Below are 14,682 nucleotides of genomic sequence, written 5' to 3'. Positions count from 1 at the left end.
ACTCTGAAACCTCGTCCCTGGGTGGGCTTGAACCACCAACCTTCCGGTTAACAGCCGAACGCGCTAACCAATTGCGCCACAGAGACAGCTTCACGGGATCACTTGCTGTTCCATGTTTAACGAATTTATGAAATTCGCTGTCTTAAAAAAACAAATCTAGAACAGACATTTTGCAAGCAAAAAATTCTCCAAAAACACATCACTGCGTGGACTTGAACCAACAACCATTTGGTTACCAGCCAAACGCACTAACCCATTGCACCACAGAGACAGCTGCAAGAAGCAACGTGCTGTTCCATGTTTAAGGAATTTATGACATTCGCTGTGGTAAAAACGAATCGAGAAAAGACTTTCTGCATGCAAAAAACACTCTGAAACCTCGTCCCTGGGTGGGCTTGAACCACCAACCTTCTGGTTAACAGCCAAACGCGCTAACCAATTGCGCCACAGAGACAGCTACACGGGATCACTTGCTGTTCCATGTTTAACGAATTTATGAAATTCGCTGTCTTAAAAAAACAAATCTAGAACAGACATTTGGCAAGCAAAAAAATTCTCCAAAAACACATCACTGCATGGACTTGAACCAACAACCATTTGGTTACCAGCCAAACGCACTAACCCATCGCGCCACAGAGATAGCTACAAGCAACCACTTGCTGTTCCATGTTTTAGGAATTTATGAATTTCGTAGTCTTAAAAACAAATCTAGAACAGACATTCTGCAAGAAAAAAACTCTCCAAAACCACAATTCTGGGTGGGCTTGAACCACCAACCGTTTAGTAACCAGCCAAACACACTAACCAATTGCGCCACAGAGACAGCTATAAGGGACCACTTGCTGTTCCATGTTTAAGGAATTTATGAAATTCGCTGTCTTAAAAAACAAATCTAGAACAGACATTCTGCAAGAAAAAAACTCTCCAAAACCACAATTCTGGGTGGGCTTGAACCACCAACCGTTTAGTGATCAGCAAAACACACTAACCAATTGCGCCACAGAGACAGCTACAAGGGACCACTTGCTGTTCCATGTTTAAGGAATTTATGAAATTCGCTGTCTTAAAAAACAAATCGAGAATAGACTTTCTGCATGCAAAAAACACTCTGAAACCTCGTCCCTGGGTGGGCTTGAACCACCAACCTTCCGGTTAACAGCCGAACGCGCTAACCAATTGCGCCACAGAGACAGCTTCACGGGATCACTTGCTGTTCCATGTTTAACGAATTTATGAAATTCGCTGTCTTAAAAAAACAAATCTAGAACAGACATTTTGCAAGCAAAAAATTCTCCAAAAACACATCACTGCGTGGACTTGAACCAACAACCATTTGGTTACCAGCCAAACGCACTAACCCATTGCACCACAGAGACAGCTGCAAGAAGCAACGTGCTGTTCCATGTTTAAGGAATTTATGACATTCGCTGTGGTAAAAACGAATCGAGAAAAGACTTTCTGCATGCAAAAAACACTCTGAAACCTCGTCCCTGGGTGGGCTTGAACCACCAACCTTCTGGTTAACAGCCAAACGCGCTAACCAATTGCGCCACAGAGACAGCTACACGGGATCACTTGCTGTTCCATGTTTAACGAATTTATGAAATTCGCTGTCTTAAAAAAACAAATCTAGAACAGACATTTGGCAAGCAAAAAAATTCTCCAAAAACACATCACTGCATGGACTTGAACCAACAACCATTTGGTTACCAGCCAAACGCACTAACCCATCGCGCCACAGAGATAGCTACAAGCAACCACTTGCTGTTCCATGTTTTAGGAATTTATGAATTTCGTAGTCTTAAAAACAAATCTAGAACAGACATTCTGCAAGAAAAAAACTCTCCAAAACCACAATTCTGGGTGGGCTTGAACCACCAACCGTTTAGTAACCAGCCAAACACACTAACCAATTGCGCCACAGAGACAGCTACAAGGGACCACTTGCTGTTCCATGTTTAAGGAATTTATGAAATTCGCTGTCTTAAAAAACAAATCTAGAATAGACATTCTGCAAGAAAAAAACTCTCCAAAACCACAATTCTGGGGGGGCTTGAACCACCAACCGTTTAGTGACCAGCCAAACACACTAACCAATTGCGCCACAGAGACAGCTACAAGGGACCACTTGCTGTTCCATGTTCAAGGAATTTATGAAATTCGCTGTCTTAAAAAACAAATCGAGAATAGACTTTCTGCATGCAAAAAACACTCTGAAACCTCGTCCCTGGGTGGGCTTGAACCACCAACCTTCCGGTTAACAGCCGAACGCGCTAACCAATTGCGCCACAGAGACAGCTTCACGGGATCACTTGCTGTTCCATGTTCAACGAATTTATGAAATTCGCTGTCTTAAAAAAACAAATCTAGAACAGACATTTTGCAAGCAAAAAATTCTCCAAAAACACATCACTGCATGGACTTGAACCAACAACCATTTGGTTACCAGCCAAATGCACTAACCCATTGCGCCACAGAGACAGCTGCAAGAAGCAACGTGCTGTTCCATGTTTAAGGAATTAATGACATTCGCTGTGGTAAAAACGAATCGAGAATAGACTTTCTGCATGCAAAAAACACTCTGAAACCTCGTCCCTGGGTGGGCTTGAACCACCAACCTTCTGGTTAACAGCCAAACGCGCTAACCAATTGCGCCACAGAGACAGCTACACGGGATCACTTGCTGTTCCATGTTTAACGAATTTATGAAATTCGCTGTCTTAAAAAAACAAATGTAGAACAGACATTTTTCAAGCAAAAAAATTCTCCAAAAACACATCACTGCGTGGACTTGAACCAACAACCATTTGGTTACCAGCCAAACGCACTAACCCATCGCGCCACAGAGATAGCTACAAGCAACCACTTGCTGTTCCATGTTTTAGGAATTAATGAATTTCGTAGTCTTAAAAACAAATCTAGAACAGACATTCTGCAAGAAAAAAACTCTCCAAAACCACAATTCTGGGTGGGCTTGAACCACCAACCGTTTAGTAACCAGCCAAACACACTAACCAATTGCGCCACAGAGACAGCTACAAGGGACCACTTGCTGTTCCATGTTTAAGGAATTTATGAAATTCGCTGTCTTAAAAAACAAATCTAGAACAGACATTCTGCAAGAAAAAAACTCTCCAAAACCACAATTCTGGGTGGGCTTGAACCACCAACCGTTTAGTGATCAGCCAAACACACTAACCAATTGCGCCACAGAGACAGCTACAAGGGACCACTTGCTGTTCCATGTTTAAGGAATTTATGAAATTCGCTGTCTTAAAAAACAAATCGAGAATAGACTTTCTGCATGCAAAAAACACTCTGAAACCTCGTCCCTGGGTGGGCTTGAACCACCAACCTTCCGGTTAACAGCCGAACGCGCTAACCAATTGCGCCACAGAGACTGCTTCACGGGATCACTTGCTGTTCCATGTTTAACGAATTTATGAAATTCGCTGTCTTAAAAAAACAAATCTAGAACAGACATTTTGCAAGCAAAAAATTCTCCAAAAACACATCACTGCCTGGACTTGAACCAACAACCATTTGGTTACCAGCCAAACGCACCAACCCATTGCGCCACAGAGACAGCTGCAAGAAGCAACGTGCTGTTCCATGTTTAAGGAATTAATGACATTCGCTGTGGTAAAAACGAATCGAGAATAGACTTTCTGCATGCAAAAAACACTCTGAAAACTCATCCCTGGGTGAGCTTGAACCACCAACCTTCTGGTTACCAGCCAAACGCACTAACCCATCGCGCCACAGAGATAGCTACAAGCAACCACTTGCTGTTCCATGTTTAAGGAATTCATGAAATTCGCTGTCTTAAAAAACAAATCTAGAACAGACATTCTGCAGGAAAAAAACTCTCCAAAACCACAATTCTGGGTGGGCTTGGACCACCAACCGTTTAGTGATCAGCCAAACACACTAACCAATTGCGCCACAGAGACAGCTACAAGGGACCACTTGCTGTTCCATGTTTAAGGAATTTATGAAATTCGCTGTCTTAAAAAACAAATCTAGAACAGACATTCTGCAAGAAAAAAACTCTCCAAAACCACAATTCTGGGTGGGCTTGAACCACCAACCGTTTAGTGACCAGCCAAACACGCTAACCAATTGCGCCACAGAGACAGCTTCACTAGATCACTTGCTGTTCCATGTTTAACGAATTTATGAAATTCGCTGTCTTAAAAAAACAAATCTAGAACAGACATTTTGCAAGCAAATAATTCTCCAAAAACACATCACTGCGTGGACTTGAACCAACAACCATTTGGTTACCAGCCAAATGCACTAACCCATTGCGCCACAGAGACAGCTGCAAGAAGCAACGTGCTGTTCCATGTTTAAGGAATTAATGACATTCGCTGTGGTAAAAACGAATCGAGAATAGACTTTCTGCATGCAAAAAACACTCTGAAACCTCATCCCTGGGTGGGCTTGAACCACCAACCGTTTAGTGACCAGCCAAACACACTAACCAATTGTGCCACAGAGACAGCTACAAGGGACCACTTGCTGTTCCATGTTCAAGGAATTTATGAAATTCGCTGTCTTAAAAAACAAATCGAGAATAGACCTTCTGCATGCAAAAAACACTCTGAAACCTCGTCCCTGGGTGGGCTTGAACCACCAACCTTCCGGTTAACAGCCAATCGCGCTAACCCATTGCGCCACAGAGACAGCTTCACGGGATCACTTGCTGTTCCATGTTTAACGAATTTATGAAATTCGCTGTCTTAAAAAAACAAATCTAGAACAGACATTTTGCAAGCAAAAAATTCTCCAAAAACACATCACTGCGTGGACTTGAACCAACAACCATTTGGTTACCAGCCAACCGCACTAACCCATTGCGCCACAGAGACAGCTGCAAGAAGCAACGTGCTGTTCCATGTTTAAGGAATTAATGACATTCGCTGTGGTAAAAACGAATCGAGAATAGACTTTCTGCATGCAAAAAACACTCTGAAACCTCGTCCCTGGGTGGGCTTGAATCACCAACCTTCTGGTTAACAGCCAAACGCGCTAACCAATTGCGCCACAGAGACAGCTACACGGGATCACTTGCTGTTCCATGTTTAAGGAATTCATGAAATTCGCTGTCTTAAAAAACAAATCTAGAACAGACATTCTGCAGGAAAAAAACTCTCCAAAACCACAATTCTGGGTGGGCTTGAACCACCACCCGTTTAGTGACCAGCCAAACACACTAACCAATTGCGCCACAGAGACAGCTACAAGGGACCACTTGCTGTTCCATGTTCAAGGCATTTATGAAATTCGCTGTCTTAAAAAACAAATCGAAAATAGACCTTCTGCATGCAAAAAACACTCTGAAACCTCGTCCCTGGGTGGGCTTGAACCACCAACCTTCTGGTTAACAGCCAAACGCGCTAACCAATTGCGCCACAGAGACAGCTACACGGGATCACTTTCTGTTCCATGTTTAACGAATTTATGAAATTCGCTGTCTTAAAAAAACAAATCTAGAACAGACATTTTTCAAGCAAAAAAATTCTCCAAAAACACATCACTGCGTGGACTTGAACCAACAACCATTTGGTTACCAGCCAAACGCACTAACCCATCGCGCCACAGAGATAGCTACAAGCAACCACTTGCTGTTCTATGTTTTAGGAATTTATGAATTTCGTAGTCTTAAAAACAAATCTAGAACAGACATTCTGCAAGAAAAAAACTCTCCAAAACCACAATTCTGGGTGGGCTTGAACCACCAACCGTTTAGTAACCAGCCAAACACACTAACCAATTGCGCCACAGAGACAGCTACAAGGGACCACTTGCTGTTCCATGTTTAAGGAATTTATGAAATTCGCTGTCTTAAAAAACAAATCTAGAACAGACATTCTGCAGGAAAAAAACTCTCCAAAACCACAATTCTGGGTGGGCTTGAACCACCAACCGTTTAGTGACCAGCCAAACACACTAACCAATTGCGCCACAGAGACAGCTACAATGGACCACTTGCTGTTCCATGTTCAAGGAATTTATGAAATTCGCTGTCTTAAAAAAAACAAATCTAGAACAGACATTTTGCAAGCAAAAAATTCTCCAAAAACACATCACTGCGTGGACTTGAACCAACAACCATCTGGTTACCAGCCAAATGCACTAACCCATTGCACCACAGAGACAGCTGCAAGAAGCAACGTGCTGTTCCATGTTTAAGGAATTAATGACATTCGCTGTGGTAAAAACGAATCGAGAATAGACTTTCTGCATGCAAAAAACACTCTGAAACCTCGTCCCTGGGTGGGCTTGAACCACCAACCTTCCGGTTAACAGCCGAACGCGCTAACCAATTGCGCCACAGAGACAGCTTCACGGGATCACTTGCTGTTCCATGTTTAACGAATTTATGAAATTCGCTGTCTTAAAAAAAACAAATCTAGAACAGACATTTTGCAAGCAAAAAATTCTCCAAAAACACATCACTGCGTGGACTTGAACCAACAACCATTTGGTTACCAGCCAAATGCACTAACCCATTGCACCACAGAGACAGCTGCAAGAAGCAACGTGCTGTTCCATGTTTAAGGAATTAATGACATTCGCTGTGGTAAAAACGAATCGAGAATAGACTTTCTGCATGCAAAAAACACTCTGAAACCTCGTCCCTGGGTGGGCTTGAACCACCAACCGTTTAGTGACCAGCCAAACACACTAACCAATTGCGCCACAGAGACAGCTACAAGGGACCACTTGCTGTTCCATGTTTAAGGAATTTATGAAATTCGCTGTCTTAAAAAACAAATCGAGAATAGACTTTCTGCATGCAAAAAACACTCTGAAACCTCGTCCCTGGGTGGGCTTGAACCACCAACCTTCCGGTTAACAGCCGAACGCGCTAACCAATTGCGCCACAGAGACAGCTTCACGGGATCACTTGCTGTTCCATGTTTAACGAATTTATGAAATTCGCTGTCTTAAAAAAACAAATCTAGAACAGACATTTTGCAAGCAAAAAATTCTCCAAAAACACATCACTGCGTGGACTTGAACCAACAACCATTTGGTTACCAGCCAACCGCACTAACCCATTGCGCCACAGAGACAGCTGCAAGAAGCAACGTGCTGTTCCATGTTTAAGGAATTAATGACATTCGCTGTGGTAAAAACGAATCGAGAATAGACTTTCTGCATGCAAAAAACACTCTGAAACCTCGTCCCTGGGTGGGCTTGAACCACCAACCTTCTGGTTTAACAGCCAAACGCGCTAACCAATTGCGCCACAGAGACAGCTACATGGGATCACTTGCTGTTCCATGTTTAAGGAATTCATTAAATTCGCTGTCTTAAAAAACAAATCTAGAACAGACATTCTGCAGGAAAAAAACTCTCCAAAACCACAATTCTGGGTGGGCTTGAACCACCACCCGTTTAGTGACCAGCCAAACACACTAACCAATTGCGCCACAGAGACAGCTACAAGGGACCACTTGCTGTTCCATGTTCAAGGAATTTATGAAATTCGCTGTGTTAAAAAACAAATCGAGAATAGACCTTCTGCATGCAAAAAACACTCTGAAACCTCGTCCCTGGGTGGGCTTGAACCACCAACCTTCTGGTTAACAGCCAAACGCGCTAACCAATTGCGCCACAGAGACAGCTACACGGGATCACTTGCTGTTCCATGTTTAAGGAATTCATGAAATTCGCTGTCTTAAAAAACAAATCTAGAACAGACATTCTGCAGGAAAAAAACTCTCCAAAACCACAATTCTGGGTGGGCTTGAAGCACCACCCGTTTAGTGACCAGCCAAACACACTAACCAATTGCGCCACAGAGACAGCTACAAGGGACCACTTGCTGTTCCATGTTCAGGGAATTTATGAAATTCGCTGTCTTAAAAAACAAATCGAGAATAGACCTTCTGCATGCAAAAAACACTCTGAAACCTCGTCCCTGGGTGGGCTTGAACCACCAACCTTCCGGTTAACAGCCGAACGCGCTAACCCATTGCGCCACAGAGACAGCTTCACGGGATCACTTGCTGTTCCATGTTTAACGAATTTATGAAATTCGCTGTCTTAAAAAAACAAATCTAGAACAGACATTTTGCCAGCAAAAAATTCTCCAAAAACACATCACTGCGTGGACTTGAACCAACAACCATTTGGTTACCAGCCAAACGCACTAACCCATTGCGCCACAGAGACAGCTGCAAGAAGCAACGTGCTGTTCCATGTTTAAGGAATTAATGACATTCGCTGTGGTAAAAACGAATCGAGAATAGACTTTCTGCATGCAAAAAACACTCTGAAACCTCGTCCCTGGGTGGGCTTGAACCACCAATCTTCTGGTTAACAGCCAAAAGCGCTAACCAATTGCGCCACAGTGACAGCTACACGGGATCATTTGCTGTTCCATGTTTAAGGAATTCATGAAATTCGCTGTCTTAAAAAACAAATCTAGAACAGACATTCTGCAGGAAAAAAACTCTCCAAAACCACAATTCTGGGTGGGCTTGAACCACCAACCGTTTAGTGACCAGCCAAACACACTAACCAATTGCACCACAGAGACAGCTACAAGGGACCACTTGTTGTTCCATGTTTAAGGAATTTATGAAATTCGCTGTCTTAAAAAAACAAATCTAGAACAGACATTTTGAAAGCAAAAAAATTCTCCAAAAACACATCACTGCGTGGACTTGAACCAACAACCATTTGGTTACCAGCCAACCGCACTAACCCATTGCGCCACAGAGACAGCTGCAAGAAGCAACGTGCTGTTCCATGTTTAAGGAATTAATGACAATCGCTGTGGTAAAAACGAATCGAGAATAGACTTTCTGCATGCAAAAAACACTCTGAAACCTCGTCCCTGGGTGGGCTTGAACCACCAACCTTCTGGTTAACAGCCAAACGCGCTAACCAATTGCGCCACAGAGACAGCTACACGGGATCACTTGCTGTTCCATGTTTAAGGAATTCATGAAATTCGCTGTCTTAAAAAACAAATCTAGAACAGACATTCTGCAGGAAAAAAACTCTCCAAAACCACAATTCTGGGTGGGCTTGAACCACCACCCGTTTAGTGACCAGCCAAACACACTAACCAATTGCACCACAGAGACAGCTACAAGGGACCACTTGCTGTTCCATGTTCAAGGAATTTATGAAATTCGCTGTCTTAAAAAACAAATCGAGAATAGACCTTCTGCATGCAAAAAACACTCTGAAACCTCGTCCCTGGGTGGGCTTGAACCACCAACCTTCTGGTTAACAGCCAAACGCGCTAACCAATTGCGCCACAGAGACAGCTACACGGGATCACTTGCTGTTCCATGTTTAACGAATTTATGAAATTCGCTGTCTTAAAAAAACAAATCTAGAACAGACATTTTTCAAGCAAAAAAATTCTCCAAAAACACATCACTGCGTGGACTTGAACCAACAACCATTTGGTTACCAGCCAAACGCACTAACCCATCGCGCCACAGAGATAGCTACAATCAACCACTTGCTGTTCCATGTTTTAGGAATTTATGAATTTCGTAGTCTTAAAAACAAATCTAGAACAGACATTTTGCAAGAAAAAAACTCTCCAAAACCACAATTCTGGGTGGGCTTGAACCACCAACCGTTTAGTAACCAGCCAAACACACTAACCAATTGCGCCACAGAGACAGCTACAAGGGACCACTTGCTGTTCCATGTTTAAGGAATTTATGAAATTCGCTGTCTTAAAAAACAAATCTAGAACAGACATTCTGCAGGGAAAAAACTCTCCAAAACCACAATTCTGGGTGGGCTTGAACCACCAACCGTTTAGTGACCAGCCAAACACACTAACCAATTGCGCCACAGAGACAGCTACAAGGGACCACTTGCTGTTCCATGTTCAAGGAATTTATGAAATTCGCTGTCTTAAAAAACAAATCGAGAATAGACTTTTTGCATGCAAAAAACACTCTGAAACCTCGTCCCTGGGTGGGCTTGAACCACCAACCTTCCGGTTAACAGCCGAACGCGCTAACCAATTGCGCCACAGAGACAGCTTCACGGGATCACTTGCTGTTCCATGTTTAACGAATTTATGAAATTCGCTGTCTTAAAAAAAACAAATCTAGAACAGACATTTTGCAAGCAAAAAATTCTCAAAAAACACATCACTGCGTGGACTTGAACCAACAACCATTTGGTTACCAGCCAAATGCACTAACCCATTGCGCCACAGAGACAGCTGCAAGAAGCAACGTGCTGTTCGATGTTTAAGGAATTAATGACATTCGCTGTGGTAAAAACGAATCGAGAATAGACTTTCTGCATGCAAAAAACACTCTGAAACCTCGTCCCTGGGTGGGCTTGAACCACCAACCTTCTGGTTAACAGCCAAACGCGCTAACCAATTGCGCCACAGAGACAGCTACACGGGATCACTTGCTGTTCCATGTTTAAGGAATTCATGAAATTCGCTGTCTTAAAAAACAAATCTAGAACAGACATTCTGCAGGAAAAAAAACTCTCCAAAACCACAATTCTGGGTGGGCTTGAACCACCACCCGTTTAGTGACCAGCCAAACACACTAACCAATTGCGCCACAGAGACATCTACAAGGGACCATTTGCTGTTCCATGTTTAAGGAATTTATGAAATTCGCTGTCTTAAAAAACAAATCTAGAATAGACTTTCTGCAGGAAAAAAACTCTCCAAAACCACAATTCTGGGTGGGCTTGAACCACCACCCGTTTAGTGACCAGCCAAACACACTAACCAATTGCACCACAGAGACAGCTACAAGGGACCACTTGCTGTTCCATGTTCAAGGAATTTATAAAATTCGCTGTCTTAAAAAACAAATCGAGAATAGACCTTCAGCATGCAAAAAACACTCTGAAACCTCGTCCCTGGGTGGGCTTGAACCACCAATCTTCTGGTTAACAGCCAAAAGCGCTAACCAATTGCGCCACAGTGACAGCTACACGGGATCACTTGCTGTTCCATGTTTAAGGAATTCATGAAATTCGCTGTCTTAAAAAACAAATCTAGAACAGACATTCTGCAGGAAAAAAACTCTCCAAAACCACAATTCTGGGTGGGCTTGAACCACCAACCGTTTAGTGACCAGCCAAACACACTAACCAATTGCACCACAGAGACAGCTACACGGGACCACTTGCTGTTCCATGTTTAAGGAATTTATGAAATTCGCTGTCTTAAAAAAACGAATCTAGAACAGACATTTTGCAAGCAAAAAAATTCTCCAAAAACACATCACTGCGTGGACTTGAACCAACAACCATTTGGTTACCAGCCAACCGCACTAACCCATTGCGCCACAGAGACAGCTGCAAGAAGCAACGTGCTGTTCCATGTTCAAGGAATTTATGAAATTCGCTGTCTTAAAAAACAAATCGAGAATAGACTTTCTGCATGCAAAAAACACTCTGAAACCTCGTCCCTGGGTGGGCTTGAACCACCAACCTTCTGGTTAACAGCCAAACGCGCTAACCAAATGCGCCACAGAGACAGCTACACGGGATCACTTGCTGTTCCATGTTTAACGAATTTATGAAATTCGCTGTCTCAAAAAAACAAATCTAGAACAGACATTTTTCAAGCAAAAAAATTCTCCAAAAACACATCACTGCGTGGACTTGAACCAACAACCATTTGGTTACCAGCCAAACGCACTAACCCATCGCGCCACAGAGATAGCTACAAGCAACCACTTGCTGTTCCATGTTTTAGGAATTTATGAATTTCGTAGTCTTAAAAACAAATCTAGAACAGACATTCTGCAAGAAAAAAACTCTCCAAAACCACAATTCTGGGTGGGCTTGAACCACCAACCGTTTAGTAACCAGCCAAACACACTAACCAATTGCGCCACAGAGACAGCTACAAGGGACCACTTGCTGTTCCATGTTTAAGGAATTTATGAAATTCGCTGTCTTAAAAACAAATCTAGAACAGACATTCTGCAGGAAAAAAACTCTCCAAAACCACAATTCTGGGTGGGCTTGAACCACCAACCGTTTAGTGACCAGCCAAACACACTAACCAAGTGCGCCACAGAGACAGCTACAAGGGACCACTTGCTGTTCCATGTTCAAGGAATTTATGAAATTCGCTGTCTTAAAAAACAAATCGAGAATAGACTTTCTGCATGCAAAAAACACTCTGAAACCTCGTCCCTGGGTGGGCTTGAACCACCAACCTTCCGGTTAACAGCCGAACGCGCTAACCAATTGCGCCACAGCGACAGCTTCACGGGATCACTTGCTGTTCCATGTTTAACGAATTTATGAAATTCGCTGTCTTAAAAAAAACAAATCTAGAACAGACATTTTGCAAGCAAAAAATTATCCAAAAACACATCACTGCGTGGACTTGAACCAACAACCATTATGGTTACCAGCCAAATGCACTAACCCATTGCGCCACAGAGACAGCTGCAAGAAGCAACGTGCTGTTCCATGTTTAAGGAATTAATGACATTCGCTGTGGTAAAAACGAATCGAGAATAGACTTTCTGCATGCAAAAAACACTCTGAAACCTCGTCCCTGGGTGGGCTTGAACCACCAACCTTCTGGTTAACAGCCAAACGCGCTAACCAATTGCGCCACAGAGACAGCTACACGGGATCACTTGCTGTTCCATGTTTAAGGAATTCATGAAATTCGCTGTCTTAAAAAACAAATCTAGAACAGACATTCTGCAGGAAAAAAAACTCTCCAAAACCACAATTCTGGGTGGGCTTGAACCACCACCCGTTTAGTGACCAGCCAAACACACTAACCAATTGCGCCACAGAGACAGCTACAAGGGACCACTTTCTGTTCCATGTTTAAGGAATTTATGAAATTCGCTGTCTTAAAAAAACAAATCTAGAACAGACATTTTGCAAGCAAAAAAATTCTCCAAAAACACATCACTGCGTGGACTTGAACCAACAACCATTTGGTTACCAGCCAACCGCACTAACCTATTGCGCCACAGAGACAGCTGCAAGAAGCAACGTGCTGTTCCATGTTTAAGGAATTAATGACATTCGCTGTGGGAAAAACGAATCGAGAATAGACTTTCTGCATGCAAAAAACACTCTGAAACCTCGTCCCTGGGTGGGCTTGAACCACCAACCTTCTGGTTAACAGCCAAACGCGCTAACCAATTGCGCCACAGAGACAGCTACACGGGATCACTTGCTGTTCCATGTTTAAGGAATTCATGAAATTCGCTGTCTTAAAAAACAAATCTAGAACAGACATTGCAGGAAAAAAACTCTCCAAAACCACAATTCTGGGTGGGCTTGAACCACCAACCGTTTAGTGACCAGCCAAACACACTAACCAATTGCGCCACAGAGACAGCTACAAGGGACCACTTGCTGTTCCATGTTCAAGGAATTTATGAATTTCGTAGTCTTAAAAAACAAATCGAGAATAGACTTTCTGCATGCAAAAAACACTCTGAAACCTCGTCCCTGGGTGGGCTTGAACCACCAACCTTCCGGTTAACAGCCGAACGCGCTAACCAATTGCGCCACAGAGACAGCTACACGGAATCACTTGCTGTTCCATGTTTAACGAATTTATGAAATTCGGTGTCTTAAAAAAACAAATCTAGAACAGACATTTTGCAAGCAAAAAAATTCTCCAAAAACACATCACTGCGTGGACTTGAACCAACAACCATTTGGTTACCAGCCAAACGCACTAACCCATCACGCCACAGAGACAGCTACAAGCAACCACTTGCTGTTCCATGTTTTAGGAATTTATGAATTTCGTAATCTTAAAAAACAAATCTAGAACAGACATTCTGCAGGAAAAAAACTCTCCAAAACCACAATTCTGGGTGGGCTTGAACCACCAACCGTTTAGTGACCAGCCAAACACACTAACCAATTGCGCCACAGAGACAGCTACAAGGGACCACTTGCTGTTCCATGTTCAAGGAATTTATGAATTTCGTAGTCTTAAAAAACAAATCGAGAATAGACTTTCTGCATGCAAAAAACACTCTGAAACCTCGTCCCTGGGTGGGCTTGAACCACCAACCTTCCGGTTAACAGCCGAACGCGCTAACCAATTGCGCCACAGAGACAGCTACACGGAATCACTTGCTGTTCCATGTTTAACGAATTTATGAAATTCGGTGTCTTAAAAAAACAAATCTAGAACAGACATTCTGCAGGAAAAAAACTCTCCAAAACCACAATTCTGGGTGGGCTTGAACCACCAACCGTTTAGTGACCAGCCAAACACACTAACCAATTGCGCCACAGAGACAGCTACAAGGGACCACTTGCTGTTCCATGTTTAAGGAATTTATGAAATTCGCTGTCTTAAAAAACAAATCTAGAACAGACATTCTGCAAGAAAAAAACTCTCCAAAACCACGATTCTGGGTGGGCTTGAACCACCAACCGTTTAGTGACCAGCCAAACACACTAACCAATTGCGCCACAGAGACAGCTACAAGGGCCCACTTGCTGTTCCATGTTCAAGGAATTTATGAATTTCGTATTCTTAAAAAACAAATCGAGAATAGACTTTCTGCATGCAAAAAACACTCTGAAACCTCGTCCCTGGGTGGGCTTGAACCACCAACCTTCCGGTTAACAGCCGAACGCGCTAACCAATTGCGCCACAGAGACAGCTACACGGGATCACTTGCTGTTCCATGTTTAAGGAATTTA

General features: G+C 43.0%; 1 protein-coding gene and 26 non-coding genes across 27 annotated transcripts in view; 1 reads left to right on the top strand and 26 right to left on the bottom strand.

The window, feature by feature from the left end:
* LOC116942134 (lipoxygenase homology domain-containing protein 1-like) overlaps positions 1-14,682 on the top strand; it is a 145,289-nt gene that overhangs the window by 74,421 nt on the left and 56,186 nt on the right. The window lies entirely within an intron of this gene.
* On the bottom strand, positions 13-86 carry TRNAN-GUU (transfer RNA asparagine (anticodon GUU)). Its single transcript has one exon. It is a non-coding gene; the product is annotated as a tRNA-Asn (tRNA).
* TRNAN-GUU (transfer RNA asparagine (anticodon GUU)) lies at positions 381-454 on the bottom strand. Its single transcript has one exon. It is a non-coding gene; the product is annotated as a tRNA-Asn (tRNA).
* TRNAN-GUU (transfer RNA asparagine (anticodon GUU)) lies at positions 1,118-1,191 on the bottom strand. The gene has a single exon. It is a non-coding gene; the product is annotated as a tRNA-Asn (tRNA).
* Positions 1,486-1,559, bottom strand: TRNAN-GUU (transfer RNA asparagine (anticodon GUU)). Its single transcript has one exon. It is a non-coding gene; the product is annotated as a tRNA-Asn (tRNA).
* TRNAN-GUU (transfer RNA asparagine (anticodon GUU)) lies at positions 2,223-2,296 on the bottom strand. Its single transcript has one exon. It is a non-coding gene; the product is annotated as a tRNA-Asn (tRNA).
* TRNAN-GUU (transfer RNA asparagine (anticodon GUU)) lies at positions 2,591-2,664 on the bottom strand. Its single transcript has one exon. It is a non-coding gene; the product is annotated as a tRNA-Asn (tRNA).
* TRNAN-GUU (transfer RNA asparagine (anticodon GUU)) lies at positions 3,328-3,401 on the bottom strand. Its single transcript has one exon. It is a non-coding gene; the product is annotated as a tRNA-Asn (tRNA).
* Positions 4,432-4,505, bottom strand: TRNAT-GGU (transfer RNA threonine (anticodon GGU)). The gene has a single exon. It is a non-coding gene; the product is annotated as a tRNA-Thr (tRNA).
* On the bottom strand, positions 5,352-5,425 carry TRNAN-GUU (transfer RNA asparagine (anticodon GUU)). Its single transcript has one exon. It is a non-coding gene; the product is annotated as a tRNA-Asn (tRNA).
* On the bottom strand, positions 6,274-6,347 carry TRNAN-GUU (transfer RNA asparagine (anticodon GUU)). The gene has a single exon. It is a non-coding gene; the product is annotated as a tRNA-Asn (tRNA).
* TRNAT-GGU (transfer RNA threonine (anticodon GGU)) lies at positions 6,643-6,716 on the bottom strand. The gene has a single exon. It is a non-coding gene; the product is annotated as a tRNA-Thr (tRNA).
* On the bottom strand, positions 6,827-6,900 carry TRNAN-GUU (transfer RNA asparagine (anticodon GUU)). The gene has a single exon. It is a non-coding gene; the product is annotated as a tRNA-Asn (tRNA).
* On the bottom strand, positions 7,195-7,269 carry TRNAN-GUU (transfer RNA asparagine (anticodon GUU)). Its single transcript has one exon. It is a non-coding gene; the product is annotated as a tRNA-Asn (tRNA).
* TRNAN-GUU (transfer RNA asparagine (anticodon GUU)) lies at positions 7,564-7,637 on the bottom strand. The gene has a single exon. It is a non-coding gene; the product is annotated as a tRNA-Asn (tRNA).
* Positions 7,932-8,005, bottom strand: TRNAN-GUU (transfer RNA asparagine (anticodon GUU)). The gene has a single exon. It is a non-coding gene; the product is annotated as a tRNA-Asn (tRNA).
* On the bottom strand, positions 8,853-8,926 carry TRNAN-GUU (transfer RNA asparagine (anticodon GUU)). The gene has a single exon. It is a non-coding gene; the product is annotated as a tRNA-Asn (tRNA).
* On the bottom strand, positions 9,221-9,294 carry TRNAN-GUU (transfer RNA asparagine (anticodon GUU)). Its single transcript has one exon. It is a non-coding gene; the product is annotated as a tRNA-Asn (tRNA).
* Positions 9,958-10,031, bottom strand: TRNAN-GUU (transfer RNA asparagine (anticodon GUU)). The gene has a single exon. It is a non-coding gene; the product is annotated as a tRNA-Asn (tRNA).
* TRNAN-GUU (transfer RNA asparagine (anticodon GUU)) lies at positions 10,327-10,400 on the bottom strand. Its single transcript has one exon. It is a non-coding gene; the product is annotated as a tRNA-Asn (tRNA).
* Positions 11,434-11,507, bottom strand: TRNAN-GUU (transfer RNA asparagine (anticodon GUU)). Its single transcript has one exon. It is a non-coding gene; the product is annotated as a tRNA-Asn (tRNA).
* Positions 12,170-12,243, bottom strand: TRNAN-GUU (transfer RNA asparagine (anticodon GUU)). The gene has a single exon. It is a non-coding gene; the product is annotated as a tRNA-Asn (tRNA).
* On the bottom strand, positions 12,540-12,613 carry TRNAN-GUU (transfer RNA asparagine (anticodon GUU)). Its single transcript has one exon. It is a non-coding gene; the product is annotated as a tRNA-Asn (tRNA).
* On the bottom strand, positions 13,094-13,167 carry TRNAN-GUU (transfer RNA asparagine (anticodon GUU)). The gene has a single exon. It is a non-coding gene; the product is annotated as a tRNA-Asn (tRNA).
* On the bottom strand, positions 13,460-13,533 carry TRNAN-GUU (transfer RNA asparagine (anticodon GUU)). The gene has a single exon. It is a non-coding gene; the product is annotated as a tRNA-Asn (tRNA).
* On the bottom strand, positions 14,014-14,087 carry TRNAN-GUU (transfer RNA asparagine (anticodon GUU)). Its single transcript has one exon. It is a non-coding gene; the product is annotated as a tRNA-Asn (tRNA).
* Positions 14,567-14,640, bottom strand: TRNAN-GUU (transfer RNA asparagine (anticodon GUU)). Its single transcript has one exon. It is a non-coding gene; the product is annotated as a tRNA-Asn (tRNA).

Source organism: Petromyzon marinus, chromosome 13 (assembly GCF_048934315.1).
Source record: "Petromyzon marinus isolate PM22_M1 ecotype Great Lakes invasive population chromosome 13, UKy_Petmar_22M1.pri1.0, whole genome shotgun sequence".
Lineage (NCBI taxonomy): Eukaryota > Metazoa > Chordata > Hyperoartia > Petromyzontiformes > Petromyzontidae > Petromyzon > Petromyzon marinus.
The sequence above is the reverse complement of the archived record's forward strand: the minus strand, read 5'-3'. Positions and strand labels throughout refer to the sequence as shown.